This window comes from Puntigrus tetrazona, unplaced genomic scaffold (genome assembly GCF_018831695.1).
Source record: "Puntigrus tetrazona isolate hp1 unplaced genomic scaffold, ASM1883169v1 S000000002, whole genome shotgun sequence".
Lineage (NCBI taxonomy): Eukaryota > Metazoa > Chordata > Actinopteri > Cypriniformes > Cyprinidae > Puntigrus > Puntigrus tetrazona.
The window spans coordinates 110,819-130,536 of record NW_025047682.1 but is presented as its reverse complement, the minus strand read 5'-3'; the positions used below and the strand labels follow the sequence as shown (position 1 = coordinate 130,536).

The 19,718-nt window shown below is 35.8% G+C and overlaps 4 pseudogenes; all 4 read right to left on the bottom strand.

The window, feature by feature from the left end:
• Window positions 1-1,541: 1,541 nt before the first annotated feature.
• On the bottom strand, window positions 1,542-2,974 carry LOC122331767 (annotated as a pseudogene).
• A 1,492-nt stretch (window positions 2,975-4,466) lies between these two features.
• On the bottom strand, window positions 4,467-5,440 carry LOC122331817 (annotated as a pseudogene).
• A 951-nt stretch (window positions 5,441-6,391) lies between these two features.
• Window positions 6,392-9,795, bottom strand: LOC122331766 (annotated as a pseudogene).
• Window positions 9,796-14,223: 4,428 nt separating this feature from the next.
• Window positions 14,224-15,171, bottom strand: LOC122331765 (annotated as a pseudogene).
• Window positions 15,172-19,718: the final 4,547 nt, after the last annotated feature.

The window sequence follows — 19,718 nt, the reverse complement described above, 5'->3', positions numbered from 1 at the left end:
TGAGCTATTTCATTTTATAAGTCTGTGCTGTTTTTTTACTCCAACATAATTCAAAATCTGGTGTCATTTTTGATGCACACACACACACACACACACACACACACACACACACACACACACACACACACACACACACACACACACACACGCACACACACACTTATTTGTAAAGTCACAGTAGCCTATGTCCTAAGTATTGGGGCTTCTAAGTTACCTAAAGAACTTAGCAAACAGAGTTCCTTTTAGCCATGAATGGGTCTTAACGAGTTTTATTGTAAGCTTTTTGCACCGTTTTGTGGATACAATGATACATCGTGATTTCTGTCAAATCTCCTCACAAAGTCTAAAATAAGAAACCTATATATTTTGTTTAACAGGCTAATGTTAACATGATGTGTGATATAGGTGCATGTCTAAAAAAGGCAATAAATGTCCAAAAATATGTATACGTCTGACACTGGAGGAGTCTTACTTGTTAAGAAGCAAGGGTCACGTAGAAAGAAACTGTAGGATATTTTGGCGGAAACCATGGTAACCTGAAGAGCACACCAAGCCTTACACAGAACGCTGCTGCTACCTTTTTCTTGAAACTGCACGCGGCGAGAATACATTTTCTCCGCTCAGTAGATCATGTAGATCAGTTAAAAAGATTAATAATATAAAGTACTATATTCTTTAAAATATAGTTTGATAGGTGATATTTCACCAAAGAATGTGTTAATTATGACATACATTTAATAGGCATGTGTTGTTTTAGTCTCTGAGAAAAAGTACAAAAACAGGCTAAACGTTCTATAAGTAAAGCCTTAGATGCATAAATAAAGTAATACAAATATTAGTAGCAGTGGTCTAATGCTAAATAACGAAACAAACAAAAAGCTACACTCCTAATGCATGATGCAAAATGTATACCTGAAATTAAAATAATAACAAACATCATTTACTTCAAGCTTTTCTGAATAGAAATCTAGAGTGGGCACTTTTGGGGGGGTTGGGGATATATGTTTTATTTATACTTAACCTACAACCATTATATTTACAAATATATAAAAACAATGGTCCCACTTTATATCAGGTGACCTTAACTTCTATGTACTTACATTTAAATGAATCATTTGGTACAATGCACTTATTGTGTACATACATGTTTTTACATGGTACTTATGTTTTTTTAAAAAGACCCATATGTAGTTATATCTGTAATTAATTTCTGTAATTCAATTTGTAATTATATACTTTTATTATTTTGTGCAAGTGCATAGTAGTTAAGGCTTAGTTATTCTAAGCATTACTTTTTAAATTAACATCAAGGGCCAATTACCCACTGTAGGATGCACTCAGTCTACTGTGTATTTTGGAAAAATATAAAAATATTTTTTTGTTTGTTTAGTATCTGGATAAATGTTGCTTAAATTCTATTTAAAAGCATTATTATATTAAAATATAAAATATGTTATTTATATAACTGTTAAAGGCCATAAAACGGCACATAGTACATGTAAGTTTCATAAAATAAGATATATGAGCTCTGGTAGATAATTTCACTTTGGGATAGTTAACTTTTGTTTTAGAATTGTAGTCTTGTTTTTGTGGACACACCATTTGATAAAGAACTGTCTGATTTCTTTGATCCTGATGCAGTAGATGAAGGGGTTCACTATAGGTGGAAGCAGACTGTAGAACATGACCAGTCCGATCCTCTGACTGCTGTCCATCTGAGAGTTTGGGAGGTTAGAACTGGTTAGAACCACAAAACGGGCACATAATAGATGGTAATGATAGTCAGCTGAGTGGCACAGGTAGAGAAGTTTTGATTCGGCCCTGTGCATTTGCTAATCAAGCACAGAGACCAGGATACTTAAGTAGGAAAATAAGATGAAAGTGAATGGCACGAGAAGCACAAACATTGCCAAAGCATATGCATTTAGATTTGTGAGGGTGGCATCAGCACAGGCCAGCTGGTTTATAGATAGAGAATCACAGAAACAATTAAGGATCATGTTTGGCCCACAGAACGGTAGCTTCACTGTCTGCATTAAACTAATGGTCGGAGCAATCATCGCAGTAACCCAGGAAAACCCTATCAGAAGCCTCATAGTGCGATTAGTCATTAATACGGGGTATCTTAGCGGGTAACAGATCGCTGGCACCGATCTAGTGCCATGATCATCATAATAAGAGAGTTCAAGGTACCAAAATAGTGAATGAGCTGCCTCTGAAACAGACAAACGTGAGAAGCCAATATAACCGTCATTAAACCAATAGCGAAAATAACTTTTGGCAGAGCGACTGTACAGAAACCAATATCAGACAAGGACAAACACAGAATGATAATATACATGGGCTTATGGAGGCTGTGCTCAATCACAAACAGGACCACAACGAGAGAGTTCCCGCTGATCACAGCGATGTAGATGATGAATAAAAGAGCTCCTATCAGGCTGTAGTGTTTTGGGCTGAGACCAGGGAAACCCACGATGAAGAACTCAGTTACAACAGAAGCCACGCTTTGTCAAACGCCTGCAACATACTAACATACATACAGGAAATAACTGCTTAGAGAAGAAAAATATCTGGCTTCAGATAAATGATTGAATTATACATTCAATTAATATTACATGATTTTAATAACATTTAATTGCTAAATTATGAATTCACATAAATGATTCAATATGTAATTTCATAAAGTGATAATAATGTAAATACAAATTAGTAAATTAATTATACATATTTACAAAAAGAATCTAGATATCATTTTGACTTGTATTTCAGCAAATTACCTTGATTATTCCTCTATCAAGTTATGTGACATCTGCTACAGTGTATTCCTGGCTCAGCGTCTCTGTGCTGGTCTCAATGTTTTCATTATTTTATAGCTGTAGAATCAGTGTTAAAGCAAGTAGGGTCTAACACGTCATAGAGGATTTTTTGTGCTGTGAAACTGAGCTGACCTTTGGGGTTTACAGGTTTGCATGACGCGCATCACACAGACGGATTAGCTTTTTATTTTATTTTATTAAAATATTTTGTACTAATTATATCAGCATCTGCAGAGGTCACCAGCAGGTGGTGCTAAAATGAGGGAAAATAAATGAATACAAGTAAATGACAGCTGTGACATCTGTTTTTTAAATTTTCCATGACAGAAAAGCATACTACTTTACATTTTTTATTTCAGGGTCTCTTAACTAGTTGCTTATTATCATGCATATTACTAGAATTTTTGCCATTTATAAGATACTAACTAATGCCTTATTCTGCATACCCAATCATACCCAATGCCTAAACTTAACAAATACCTTACTAACTATTAATAAGCACCAAATTAGGAATTCATTGAGGAAACAGTCATTGTTAATAGTGAAAAAGTGTTCCCTATTCCAAAATATTCTCATGATATTCAGTCACACTGTGCGTTAAGGACCAGTTCTCGCTGTTAACCAACCATCAACAAACTAATATAATTGCCTCAACAAACTAATAATTTGCTAATAATAGTTAGTTAGTAAGGTAGTTGTTAGATTTAGGTATTGGATAGGATTAGGGATATAGAATATGGTCATGCAAAATATATGTGCCTTATAAGCACTAATAAACAGCCAATATGTTATTAATAAGAAACTAGTTAATAGTAAGAATTGGTTGCTGTTTTTGCCATATATTTAATTATAAATATATTATATATTCTCTTGTTTAACTGCATGTTTTGTGACCACTAATGCATTGTTTAATTATTATATATATATATATATATATATATATATATATATATATATATATATATATATATATATATATATATATATATATAATTATTTGTCAATCCTGATAAATGCAGTTTAAAGAGTGAGACTGTAGTTTATTAATTTCACTTAATTGTAATTTGATGCACAGAGTATCCACAGACAACAGCTGTTTTCATATATATTATGGCTCTGTTGCATTTAGGCCAAGATTTATCTACTTAAATGTCAATTTGTGCCATAAATGCATTTTGAAAATAAAATAAAATAAATGTTTAAAATACATACTTTTGGAGTGCAGAAATCTTAATTCTTGACTGGGTGTTTCGTTTCTATATTCTGACAAATATACACCAACGTTAAGTCTAAAATCCAAATGGATGGACAGTACTGCATTTATATGCACTTCAAATACTTAAATCCTAAATATTTTTATATTACAAATATATAACTTTATCAATAACATCTTTTCTGTTTACATTCTGTTTTACCGCATAATCCAAAAAAGAAGGAGCTAACTTTATAAATGCTGTTGTTAATACAAAACAGATGTTTCGGTAGTTTTTTTTTCTTCTATTGAAACCACCAGAATTCACCGAACACTTCACAATACATATTTAAACGAAACATAAAAACACAGTTACAAATCACAAGACTTTATTCAGTTGCTTCCCATACAGTGCATGTTTGTTTCTATCACAACTCCACACATAACGTAATATTTTACAGAGTGATCACGTTAATTCTAGATATCTCTCGAAAGGCCTTTTGCCTGCTCACCCACCGGCTCACGATCGTTCTGATCTCCTGAGTACGTAAACAGTAGATGAAGGGGTTTATCAGCGGCGGAACGAGGCTGTAAAGCAATATGAGCAGTATCCTGAAATCTCTGCTGATTTGGATTTGCAGGAAATTGGCTATATACACGGCACAGCGAGGCGCCAGAAACAGAGCGATGATGGACAGCTGCGTGCTGCAGGTGGCGAAGCTTTTCCAGCGGCTCTGAGAGCTGGACAGCCTCATCAAAGACGCTATGATGTGACAGTAAGAGTAAATGATGAAGGCCAGAGGGAGAAGGAGCACGAGCAGGGCCACGCACAGGGCCACCAACACCTGCTTGCTGTTTTCAGCACAGGCTAGGCTGGTAATAGAGATGTGGTCACAGTAGCATTGAACGATCAGTTGAGGGCCGCAGTAAGGAAGCTGTTGAGTGTATAGGGTGGCTATTGTGAGCGATGAAGGCAGTTACCTGCCGCTATGTTTAGCGTGGTACATGATGCGTTAGTCATAACAGTCTGGTATCGCAGGGAAAAACAAATAGCCACGCAGCGATCGAGGCCATGATCATCATTATTAAGCGGTAGTTTAATGTCCCGAAATAGTGAATTAGCTCCATTTGGAAGAAGCAAGCGTGGAAAGGGCTCGCTCCCGCATTGAACCAGTACCTGGATATGACTTTAGGTAAGGCAACAGTGAGAAACACATGTCAGACATCGCCAGGCTCGCGAGGATGATGTACATGGGCTTCCTGAGGCTCTCCGAGGTGATAAACAGTACCAGGAAGACGGTGTTTCCGCCACTGTGGTCGTGTAGACGATGAAGAAAATGGCAGAGACCAGGCCGCAGGTAGTCTGGATGGAGTCCAGGGAAGCCACAATGATAAACTCGGTGATAGTAGTCCAGTTTTTCGGTAACATGTTGCCAGATCTGCAGAGATTATAGGATTATAGGTCACAGATGATTAAGACGACTGCCTAAAGTTTTATGTATTTTGAACAAAATGTTAAAGATAGTACAATATAATAATATTATTTGTAAACTGTTACATATAGTATTAAATATTATTAAAATGGCAACCGTGTGAAAATGCGGTATTTCAAAAGCATTAAAGAATCTTTCAAGAAAGTAAAATGGCATAAAATACAATATAAAAATAAAATACACAGCATGATAATAATTCATTATCAATAAACAGCTATACGACTGTGAAGATGCACCTGTTATGTTGACTCTAAATTAAGAGAAATACATTATTGCGCATCACTTATATAGTGTTTGCTGTTATGTACAGTGTGATCGGGCTTTTTTTTTTCAAATGATGACAGGGTCAAGGTGGCTTTAGGGACTAAATGTCACTCATAGCACATAAACTTAAACGGGTGGAAAAAACCTCAAAACAGGCCTCATACCACTTCAAGTTCGTTTCAGTCAGTCACACGAAAAATAAAAAAACGCAAGATATTTTTTCAATTATATTATTTTCAGCTAATAATATTTTTCACTTGTTGCCTCTGTGAGTATATAGGCTGTCCAGAAATGTTTTTATTGATTTTAATCACTGCACACCGTGCTTAGTGTTGTGAATTATCAATAGAATCTAACTAAAATGTCATTGCTTTAACATGTTTTATAAAGCTGAACTATAACGTGATGTGAAGTATATAAGTAATTAGTAAATATCAGTAAATCTTCTGTTTTAAAGTTTGGTGTCATAACAAACTTTTCCTGCCTGTCATCAGATCTCATGGGGTTTTGATTGTTTTGAGTGTCAGCATCTACATTAATTGGTGTTGTCACCATCTGCTGGATTCTCAGTGTAAATTTCTCTCAGGTCTGTTTCCCATCAGTCTATAACCTTCAGGGCCTGTCTAGTGTCTCTAGAAAGCAAATTAAGAGCATGTAGCAAATATGTTGACACTCTTCTGACAAACAACAGTGACGATGTTTACGGGATGTTACTTGGAAACCCTTGGTCTCTAACGCTCCATCAGTGATCTCCCTTTCAAAAATGCATGAAACTGTATCAAATATTAAAATAATAGCTAAATACATTAAATTATTTTAGACTAAGACTAACATTTATGCATGCTAAGCATGTAATATTACTATATTTCCTGAACAGTAAAACAAAAATGGGCTCAAATGAGGTAGTAATATATATAGTGACTTATATATAGTGATATATAAAAGAGGCTATATTTGAAGCTATTTTGCTTCTATAACATTTTTTCAGAATAGTGTTTTATTTGCATCTGTAGATTTTAAATATAATTTTTTTTCTTTACTTAACAGACTTTACAGACTTTTAGTTTTATATATACAATATGTATTTGTTCATATAATTCACCTGATTTATATAACATTATTCAAAAACACATTTCTGATTTAGGAAAAAATATAACGTTGCTTTATCTATTGTTCAGATTTTCTATTCTGGAATGTGTGTAAATGACTGCATATTTAATTAGACAATGCATATTTAAACATAATTTTGCAAGACTTATGATACAGACCAATTTTCTTAATGTACTGTGATCAATCTGCTGAAACGGTATATGATATTTGAAGTCTGTTAAACTTTAATCAGTAGTCCAAAGCATCATATAGTATATTTATTGAATTATAAACCCCCTTCGGCCTCAAATGCTCTGAGGTTCCAAGCCACTAATACAATGATGATATAAATGAATAAGATTATTGACTCTGTTGGGAAAAACAAGACATTGTTTGTGTCCTTTTTATTAACACCCCTAATACACTCCTTGAGACAAGTCAGCAAATTGATGGTATTTCCACAGCATCAGTGTTTTGCCTCTGCTCTATGCTAAATACAGCAGTACCTGTGGTCTATTTTTCAGACACAAGTGTTATTTTAATTTATTTGTCCGATATCCTTCTTATCAGCTGTCTAAGTTTATTATTTATATTCCATAGTTATGACTGATACCTTAGTACTAAATAGACATTAAATGTATTTATTTTTGGCAGATAAACTTATTAGTCTAAGCGAACACACCTGCAACCTCTGGTATAAAAAGAAGTATGCATGTTGTTGTTGTTCAGACTCATGAAAATAGGTCAAAAGGTCAAATAAACAAAGATTGATTCATAGTATTTTCCTTTTTGAGTTAATTAGCCATTGAATTTTAATTTAATACAATAATGATAATAATAATAATAATAATATTAATGTCAATTAATAATAATATTAAGTATGAAATGTTGTTTTTATTAATGTGTTTTTATTATTAATAAAATGTCTTTTATTTTTGGGGATTTTATATTTTTAGAGCCTGACATGTTAAGAATAATAAAACCTGTAACCTGTAAATGTAACAAACAAACAATAAATAAATAAATACATTTTTGCACAAATTTAATCATTTAGTCATATCAATGTTTGACTGCATTAATGTAAAATGTCCACTGGGTGGCGTAAAATACCTCAATTTCACCAAAACAAAAAAACCTGTTACATTTAGTTGTATTTTTTTGTACCACATCTTTAATTCAGTTTAAATTACATTAAAATCCAGACTTAAGCCACAGTTATATTTTGTTCTTAATAATTCACAAAGAAGGTTAAAGGTCACAGACACCTCTAAGAGAACTTGGTTTGAATGTCAATATCTACATAAAATCTACATCACCCAGTGGTTTCCATCTGTAAAGTCTTCAGGGTCTGTCTAGTGTCTCCAGAGAACAAATTATGGCATGTAGCAAATATGTTGACACTTTTCAGACAAACAACGGTGACAGGGATTCTGCACATGCTTACGTGAAAACCCATGACATGAAAACCTCTAATGAGTTTCTTGATGAGCAAAAACACAAACATTAATGTCTGTTAAGTAAGAAAACATGAAAATGGTGTAAAAATGTAGAGCTATAAGCTGCAGTTTATAAACTAATCAGGTGTTTAAAAATATATTGAAATGCATCATCTTTGCTTATGTTTTAGAGATTCTAGCTTTTAAAATGGTATGTTCATTTGTAGTAAGGTTTTTGGCAAACTGGGCCACAGTATGGCTACCTTTTTTGTTAGAAATGAGTTTTCAAATAGTACCTTAAATGGAGACTCAGAGTTACCTTATATGGAGAGAAATGTTAGATGGATTGGTAGATGGATTAATAGTATTTATGTGTAGATATATTTTTATGTGCATTTGTGTTATATGCATCAAAGCATGTACACCTCAAAATATTAACACATCTATGCATAAGCTTGATTTCTAAAATGAGCAAGAGTGCAAGAAAATACATGAATGAATGCAACAAAACGTAATCATGAGATTTAATAAAATAAACTATTATGATAAAACCTTTTACATTATTTGGTGAAACTTTTATGCGCAAAAATATATCTGCTAATCGTTTCTGATCTCTTTAGTCCTGGTGCAATAAACAGTGGGTTTACTAAGGGCGGAATTAGAGAAGCGACAATCAAAATTGCATTTCTCTCTGTTAAAGTTAGAACAACTCCTATTCGGTTAATAATGTATGGACCATTTTTGTGCATAATAAGCTAACAAGACAATGAGGTGAGACTCTGCAAGTGTTGATCATTTGCCTTTGCTTGCATTGTTGGACAGTTTGGTCACACTATAGGCCAGGACAGCATATGTACACATAATAAAAGGAAACTGACCGCAGAACCACCACAGATTGATCATTGCAGGCAAGAAAGAAAATAAGGTTCAGGATTAACACAAGCAGCTCTGATCATAGAAGGATAATCACAGAACACATATTTGATGACAGGCTGACAGTATGGGACATTGTCTACCACAGATGTCAAAACACCCATTAAAGTGATAGTAATGAGCCATGTCAGAAAAAATGAACAGAAATGTTCGTGAATTTGTTACAATGCTGTGGTATCTCAAGGAAGCCTGATTGCAATAAGTCGATCTATTGCCATTAATGTCAGAGCCATGCACTCTGTGAAATCACCAAGATGATAGAAGAACATCCTTGAGATACAAGAGTAGTATGGAAACATTTTTATCTCAGCCAGCAGCACTGGAGATCATGGTTAAAGCTGCAGGTAGAAGAGAGAACATTATGTCAACAACAGCTAGATTACAGATTAACTATGTACATAGGTTTATGTAAATGTCTGTTAGACGAGATGATACACAGATTGATGCTGCTCCCAAGCAATATAAGCATGTAGGTTATTAAGACGAGAACCGAGAGAGCTTTTGTTCTGCAGGTGATCAAATCCAGTGATTATAAAGTTGTCTACATTGCTTACAGTGTAGTTTGCCATTTTCAGTCCACTGCTAAATGAGACGCAAGTGCATTAAAATGCACTGTATACAGGTAACAAGTCAAAATCAATTAGATTCTTATGTACTCATATATGCAGAGAAAAAGCCCTGTGAAGGAAAATGGCAAAAATATGCAGACAGTGTCATTAATGGCTAGGTGTCGAAAACTGTAAAAGTTGAAGTATATTTTATCAAAAAATAGAAAAAGAGTTTCAATCATTTTAAAGAATAAATGTAAATATGTGCATTTTTCTTTCTTTCTTTCTTCTTAGGCATTCCTCCTTAGAACCCAAAAATGTGTTTTCATGGAAAATAAAAATGTTTTTCTCATCCAGAAAAATTTTTTCTCATCTAACAGATGTTTGCCTGATGTCCTGCCTTTTATATTTTATATGATGCGACAGTTACGTCACAGTTACTTAGCAGCCGTAAGAAACTTGTTTGTTCAGAACATCATAATGCATAACATTTTAATAGCTGGTGATACATAATGCATAAACCTGTGTTTGACAAGTGCTCTAATCTATGAAAAATAAACCCCATAAATGTTTTATGTGTTCTCATATAGGGTCTACACATCCTATGTTTTATATGTTATTAACTTAAACTGTTGTTAAGCTGTTAAAAGCATGTTTAAAAGGTTTACAAATGCTTGTAGGTTCATAAATATCGATGATATCTTGGAACTGATACGTTGATATCATTGTATTTAGTTAATGATTATTATTAATTGCATTTAGTGCCATCACAATGAATAAAATACATTTACCTAATTTCACATTATAACACCACTCCTGGCCTTACCCACACCTTCCATCCGCCCAAAGTAAAAAAAACCTTGACATTGCAAGGTGTACATTTTTCTGACTTTTTCATTTAGTTGAACGAGTGTTGTCTCAGCATAAACAGATGGGACAAAAATAATGTGTGTGGTAAAAACTTGAATCATACAAATGTGTATTTAACTGTTAAAGATGGTAAAAAATATCTCTGTCGTTCAGTACTTCTGCCACTCATTGATGTGCCACTGCAGTCGACGTCCCATCCAGGAGAGCCTGAAGCTGGTGCCTCATTACATACAGCATATACACTGTCCTGCAGGCACCCTGCTCGTTGTAATGCTGGGTTAGACCACAGGCTAAAAAGAGACTGAGACATTCTGTGGTAATGCTGACCTGGAGAGTGCCCTGATGCATGCCTGTCACGCTGGTGGTTAGCAGGAGAGCACACAGCAGCATAAAGGGAACTAAAATGTTTTAATCTACTCAGAGATGAAAAACAAACAATATAAATACAGGCAGCAGCAGATAGGACGAAAATCACACTTTACATAGATGAGATAGGACCAACAGAACTGAAAATTACAGGACTTAAATACACCAGGTAAACACTAAATATTAACTACACACAGTTGAAAACTCTAAGACAATTAACTAGTGTAGGTCATACATGGAACACATGGCACAATGGATTAAAAACAATAACAAAGTCCAGAGAATGTGATATTATTGAACCCGGAAGGTGTAACATCAAAAACAAAACAAATAGGAATTGGGGATACCGGATCTTGGGAGGAGGTTCTGTGGAGGACGGTCCCAGGAGGGGGTAGGCAGATAGTCCAGGTAGGAACAGACGGAGGGAAGAGCCAGGAGGAGACAAGAGGAGTCCGGAGCAGGAGGAGATCCAGAGCCCAGCCATGGTGGTCCACGGTGGAGCCAACGGAGGAGGAGCCATGGAGGAGGAGTGGCCATCGACTCCATGGGGCCGAATCGATGGCGGCGGAGCAGGTGGTGGAGGGAGACTGAGCAGTGAAAGCCGAAGAGCCAGGGTGACGCCGAGGTGCTGGAGGTCCTAGGCGCACACCGCAGGCTTCGGCAACCAATGCGGAGAGACAGGGGGACGGGAAGGACGCTATGGGAGCCAGAGCGACAGAGGACTGAGGTGGAGCCGGAGGAGCCTGACAGAGCCGGAGGGATGATGGAGCCTTAATGGAGCTGGTGGACTGACGGACCACGGTGTGAAGAGGAGGGAGCTAGTAGCCTAGGGAGAGACGTATGTAGTCTACTCTGAGCCGAGGTGGAGTCCGGGACTCGGAGGCGGGGACGGTGAGGCGAGGGATCCTCCACCCACGACGGTGATGGGAGACCGCAGACCCGTGGCGAGCACTGGCTGCTGGTGAGCTGAGGATGAGCGCGCAGGGCTGCTGGGATCTATCAACGGTGTATGACAAGGGTAGGAGAGGTGGTAAACTGGAAGCGCACGCAGGCGCAGGCACTGGAGGAGCGCACGCGGCGCGGGCACGCTATGAGCGCGTGCAGGCGCGCAGGGCACTGGAGGGAGCACACGTGGCGCTGGCACGGGTACAGAGCGCACGATGGGTCCATGGTCGCGCTCGACTTCGGACAGGAACCCACACTGAACGTAAGCGCGATGCTCTCGAGACCGCCCCAGACAGCTGCGCCTGATTGGAGATGTCTTTAGTCTATGAGCGCGTTCCGCTTTGAAAGCCATCCGGGTAACAGGAGTCGTTGGCGAGAGGTCGATAGCCTGGGTGGACACCTGGCGAAAATCAAACTGTCTGGATCAGCCAGCGAGATGGATTGGGCAGTGCTAGCCAATGATGACAAGATGGAACAACGGAACGGTTACCATCTGCGCCAGGTTTATTCAGAGATGGCCACCATAAAGGACATCACCTGACTGAGGGGACGCGCTGCGACTTCCGTGCGTCAGAGCAAAAGTCAGTCACTGGGCACAGTTCCTGCATTAACTTCAGATCAGAACTACCCTCATGCGGCTGCTTGGAGTGCCTTGGCTCTGTGGACTTGCAGGATAGCCATGGGTGCAGGGGCGGGGAGGCCTGGCTCCACAGCACTGTAAGCTTTGGCAGCGAGCGACAACAGCCTACCAGCTTTGGGCGATTCACTCCAGATGGTGGCGTTTTGAGGGCATAAATACACCGCAGCATGCACGCCCACACATGGGGAGCACTGAAGAAAGAAGATACAAATGCTCTTGCCAATTTTCATTGGCCTTTTCTTCTTAAAATGACTGGAAAGGGGACACTTGAGTTTTAGGGGCAAAGCTTAAAACATGTAAATGATACATTTTCATGACCACGTGCTTACAGCAACATCATGGTGAGCATGTAAACATGATAGAAACAATAGTTAATCAATAGAAATCTCTGCCAGTTCAATATGTCTGTATATCGCTTACCCTAATCCTCAGTCATTTTATTATTGACAAGCACTTTTAGACATCTGAGGCCTAAAATCGATTTTAGACCACCCTAAAAATCTAACTTTAAACTAACACTACATCCTGAATGATTAAAAATCATTATGTCAGAAGGTGAAACAAAACTGATATATAGTGTATTTCTGCCTTTGTATTTAAAGCATGAATATTATGAATAGTGGTGGTGTTAGTCCCAAAAGTAACATTAGATACTGATTCTATTAAAACATTTGTGTAATGGGATCTCAAGCACTACAGGGAACATTATCTCTACTATACTATTAGTGGATAATTAAGAGGCCCATGTATATTAAGAAGCATCATGGCCTATTTTATTAAGATAGTGAAGCAATCATATGAGCAGGAGCAACTCATTTAGTTTCAGTATTGAATATTTTCAGTATTCCAGCAATTTTAATATACAGCATTGTTCATTTTAACATAATTTTTGTATGTTTGTACAGTATATTAAACACAAAAACATGCAAATCATTAAACCATAACCAGCCATTTGTACATGCCTCCCTAGATTTCTGGAAATAGTATATTCTTACATACTTTATCTATTTAATTTTTGCTTAATTTTATATTTCTTTTTAATACAGTTTGCTTATTATATCTGTTGTGAAAAAGGTTCTCGTTGGGGAAGACATGTCAAGGGTTTTCATGTGACATAGTGCTATTAACACAGTCACTCTTGTTGCTCTGAAGAGTGTCAACATATTTGCTACATGTTTTTAATTTGCTCTCTGGAGACAAGACATATCCTGAAGATTGTACAGATGGGAACCAACCTGAGAGAATTATCAAACATGAGTGATGCAAAAAGTGTCATTATCCATTAATGTTCACAATGACAATCAAAATCTGTCAAACCAGGTTATCGGTAACTTTTAACACTCATCATTAATTATAAAGATCAATAAAAGACCACACAAAGTAAATATTGACTGAACTAAATCAATTGTTCAGCATTTGGAAATATTAGGTAAATGATTTCAACACTTGTGAACAAACAGTGTTTGGTAGGCTTTGTACAATATTGACACCCTTATTTTTTTTTCATTTTAAAAACAAAATAAACAGTCTCTAACAAGATCAAGAGAATAATCGAATATTATTAAACAAAACATTGTCATAATTTGTTGAAAGAATGATGAACACAATAATCCATTATGATAAAACCTTTAAATGATTTGGTACAACTTTTTGTGCAAAAATACATCTGACAATCGTTTTCTGATCTCTTTAGTCCTGGTGCAATAAACAGCAGGATTTATTAAGGGAGGAATTAGAGAAGCAATAATCAATATTGCATTTCTCTCTGTTAAAGTTAGAACAACTCCTATTCGGGTTAGCATGTTAGAGACCAGCTTTGGTGCATAAAAACTGAGCAGAACAATGAGGTGACTCAAGCAAGTGTTGATCATTTGCTTTTTGCTGGATTTGTTGGAGAGTTTGGTCACACTATAGGCCAGGACAGCATAGGTACACATAACAAAGGAAGAGTCCACAGAACCACCACAGATTGATCATTGCAGGCAAGAAAAATAAGGTTCAGGATTAACACAAGCAGCTCTGATCATAGAAGGATAATCACAGAACACATATTTGATGACAGGCTGACAGTATGGGACATTGTCTACCACAGATGTTAAAACAATCATTAAAGCCGATAGTAATGAGCCAAGTCAGAAAAATGAACAGAAATGTTCGTGAATTTGTTACAATGCTGTGGTATCTCAAAGGAAGCCTGATTGCAATGAGTCGATCTATTGCCATTAATGTCAGAGCCATGCATATTGTGAAGTCACCAAGATGATAGAAGAACATCCTTGAGATACAAAGAGTAGTATGAAACATTTTTAATCTCAGCCAGCAGCACTGAGATCATGGTTGTGCTGCAGGTAGAAGAGAACATTATGTCAACAACAGCTAGATTACAGATTAATATGTACATAGGTTTGTGTAAATGTCGGTCAGTCAAGATGATAAACAGATTGATGCCGTTCCCAAGCAATATAAGCATGTAGGTTATTAAGATGAGAATCCGAGGAGCTTTTGGTTCGCAAGTGATCAAATCCAGTGATTATAAAGCTGTCTACATTGTTTACAGTATAATTTTCAAATGCCATTTTCAGTCCACTGCTAAACAAACAAGCACAAGTACATTAAAATACACTATGTACAGGTAACAAGTCAAAATCAATCAAAGCCTTGATGTACTCGTATATGCACAGAAAAAGCTCCTGTGAAGGAAGATGGAAGAAAGATGCAGACAGTGTCTGTAATGACAAGGTGATGAAAACTCAGAAAATTGAAGTATAGTTTAAGAAGGAATACAAAAGCGTTTCAGTCATTATAAAGAATAAATATAAATAATATGCAAAACATTTTCTAAACTTATTCTTTCCTCCTTGAATCTATGAAAAAGCTAGAATTTCTAATTAGCAAGTATTTAAAATAGCATACAAGAGATTCTGAGATGTTCATTTAGTCAATCAGATGCACAACTGATGTTCTGCCTTTTATATTTTATTGCATGAGAGCTTGTATCTCGTGGTTTCCTAGCAGCGTGAAGCTATAGAGAGTTGGTTCAAAATGTCATAGAACATCTATAAAGAAATGTTCATTTTGCAAATATAAATAGTTTCAGAATTACAACAATTACAACTTGATGTCATTATTAATCAGCAGTAGGATGCTTCTGTATGTTTGCGTAGACACTGAAGGGCTCATTATTAAACAGGCATCTGAAAACAGAAGGTGGTGGAACAGTAGCTATTACTAAGCAATGTATTTTACATTACTTGGTAATAGCTACTGTTCCACCATCTCTGACAAAAGAACAAAAAGCAGACATGAAGTCAATTTCATTGAGAGCTTTGTGTAATTTCTACAATATTTCTAATTTTTTTTTTAAATGATTAAATTATTATTTACATTAATCCTGAAAAACTTAAAAGTCAAAGGAACCAGATTTTTGAGTTTTCTCAGCTTTTTTTGTAGGAGAGTTTTCTCAACCTTTTGTTGTATAAACTGAATACAAAAATCAGAAAACCTAAAAAGTTCACGCTAACCAGCTTCAGCAGATTTTTTAACTTTTGTCAAAAGCTGCCAAAGTCAGAAATGTTCCAGAATAAAGGATCCAGTATATATGCTTGCTTTCTCAGCTGTTTGCTTTCACTTAAACTGTCTTTACGAGTATACTTGTGAAGATGGGCTTTTTGACAAATACAAGTGTGTATTTAAGCGCTCAAGGTGTATAATGTGGCAAAATAACTCAGACAGTGCTCAGAAACGGCATTGCTTAAAAATGCTTAAACGTGTAAAATATAAATTGTGAGTTATTATAACATCAACAAGTGCTTTTAGATAGCCGAGGCAGACCAGCCTAAAAATATAACTTTTAAACCTTTTTGTCATTCTAAAAGAGAGTGGCCCTGGCTAGTACATATGCTATTCTTAACTATCAGATGTTTACATAAACCAGTGTGCGTAGTAATATGCAAACTAGATTGTTGACAATGTAACACTACATCCTGAATGGTTAAAAAATCATTATGTGACAGAAGGTTAAACAAAACTTATTGTAGTATATTTTTGCATTTGTATCTGAATAATGAATATTACTAATGATGGTATTAAGCGTAAAAATGTTGATCTGCCGGTCCTCAGTCCCAAAAGTGATACTGATTCTATTAAAATTTGTGTAATGAGAGTTCTAAAAAATACTATAGGGAACATAATCTCTCTATTAATGGATAATTAAGAAGGCCCTTGTGTATTTTAATTAACTGTTTTATTAACATAGTGAAGCCATCAGATGAGCGGAGCAACTTTATTTTAACATTTTCACAAATATTGGTACATTAAACACAAAATTTAACCATAAGCAAAAGCTTTTGTAAATGCCTGCTAAGATTTTTGGAGTTAGTAGTTTGTATTCTTACATAATTTATCTATGAGTATTCTTTATCTATCTTTCTTTTTAATACAGTTTGATTATTATATCTGTTGTGAGAAAGATTTCTTTGCTATTTTGAGGAACTGAAAATAGACTGCGCCATAGACCAACTCAAACCTGGTCTAAAGTCTAAAGTCAATGCCGCAGTATTTTTTGTTATTTAAAGACCATGTTAGTAGAAAATGTGTGTGTGTGTTTGTGTATGTATATACACACATATATGTATATATAGACTGACTCATCAGTCAGAGCTATTTGAAAGCCTGCATCCAATGCAGATGACTGAAAGTTTGGCCACTTAACATTATTTCAATAAAACATCACTTATAGTATATTTAACAAGTCAGTGTATTTTTTAAAGTTACGTATTTTCAGATTGTTCGGCCAAATGAAGAACCTGCTCGGTCAAAGTATTAAAAGATGGAGGAGGCAGAGGATCTTGAAAAGTGTTCAGCTTTTCTGCCAACAAATTCTGCCATTTGGACATGCCCTGATTGCACCTGCACCTTGCACTTTAGATTGTGTGTTTAGATCGTTAAAACAGGGCCCCTCATGTAACACAATGCTATTAACACAGTCACTCTTGTTTCTCTGAAGAGTGTCAACATATTTGCTACATGTTTTTAATTTGCTCTCTGGAGACAAGACATATCCTGAAGATTGTACTGATGGGAACCAACCCTGAGAGAATTATCAAACATGAGTGATGCAAAAAAAGGTCAAAGGTCAACTGTTATAGCAGATCACACAAAATACATTCCCTAGATGGTAAATAAATAGTATCACGTAATAATAATAATAATATGTTTACCTTTATTTTATAATTATTATAGAGATATAATATTATATGCTATAGTCTGTGCATCAAAGCTTCCTAGTAGCCATAATTAAAACATTTTAAACACAGATAAATAAAAAATATCAAAATTGAATATTTGTAGAAAATTTAAATACTAATCATCATATTGTAAAAGCATACACAAATGCACATCCTGTGCATGGAAAATTCTAGTCACAGTGAGCTACGCTCCACATAAACATTTCCAAGCATGAAAGGAAGAGATATTGATGCATAGTGTATTATATCTATATAATACTTTACTTTGCTTGAAATATAGGGCACGAAAACTTTATGGTGCTTTATAATGTTTGGATCAGTCTCGTCTAAGACCAGTAATGCAGCTGATACTAAGACAGAGTATCGCACTGATGCATCCACAATCTCTGCTGAATAATTATTATGTCTCCCTTAATAATATTTTGACCTCTGTTGACCTTTCTTTTATAAAGAGAGGCATCTTAAAAGAATAGTTTTTGTATGCTACACGGTCAACATGGACATCAAAAAGCTAAATGTGTATAAACTTGATGGATAACATGATTTACATATACTACATATTTTTTATTTGTTTAAACATCCTGGTTCCCTTTTAAGTTGAACTTGAATCTGCAAAATGATGACATCAATATGATAACACTTGTGCTAGTGTAGACACACAGCAGTAATCTTTATGCCAAAGAATGTTTAGGTGACGCAGCCATAAATAGAAGAAAATGCATGCCACCAACTTCTTCTGCCTGTCACTTTTGGAAAATGCTGTGCTCATCATTAGCCATGTTTCCATTATCCTTCAAATTAAAACCGAATTTGATACATACGCCTAATGGAAACACATCAAAATCTGCAAAAACTCTTAAATGTCGCAAAAGTTTTTTTTTACGCTCACACAAGGTGTCATATGAGCATACTTTAATGCAATATAAAGTGCTCAGTCTTGAGTATGAGAGGCTTTCCCTGCCATTAATGATTAGACAGTTTAAACTGCACACGTCTGATGTATCATGGTTCTGAATCCACGGACACTGAATCACTCTCACCAAAATCCATCGCCGTGAGTTATCGCGACAGGTAAAGCTTACATTTGTCACATAACATTTGTAAATGGAACATGACATTGGTTAACAAATTTGCTCTGTGTGATATTACAGTCGTCTTGTCTGCTTCCTTTTACACAGCAGGTCATTGCTGAAAAACGCCACTTTCAGTGTGTATGTATGTTACATATATATTTTTAAATGGGTACTTCAGTCCCAAATTTGCTCAAGCTTACAGTCATGCTGTGAAAATAGAAACATAATACAGAAAACAACAAATGCATGAAACTCCTGAGCTGAAAATGTATTCCACTCTGGCCCTGACTACTGGTACACTGATATTTGTATACTTGTAAAATAAAGTATATTAAAATATACTTGCACTTTACTTAAGTGTGCGTAATAAAATAAACTTGTATACAAGTATTGAACTTTTGGTTTTGGGCTTACCTTTAAATAATTTCAATGTAGGCTGCAGAGTAGCTTAGCTGAAGCTAACTGTAACTAGCTTAGCTAGTTACCTTTTTAGTAGCTCCCCAATACTGACTGGGACAGAGCCACAATGCTTTTACATTACACAAGGGTCCTCTTAATAAATCCTTATTACCAAACAGAGAAGTTTGTAAGATTACAGTGCACAAATAATGTTTATTATGATAATTATTGTTATTAATGCTTTGCATACACAGTATGATTCAAGCTTGGCATACAAAAACTTTACACAATGCATCTAAAAACAGGCAGGCTATTTGTCAATTCAAAGAAAGACTTTCTTGTTTTACATTTCAGATTTCTGACATTATAATTGTCACTGTGAAAACTAAGCAGAGATCCAAACAT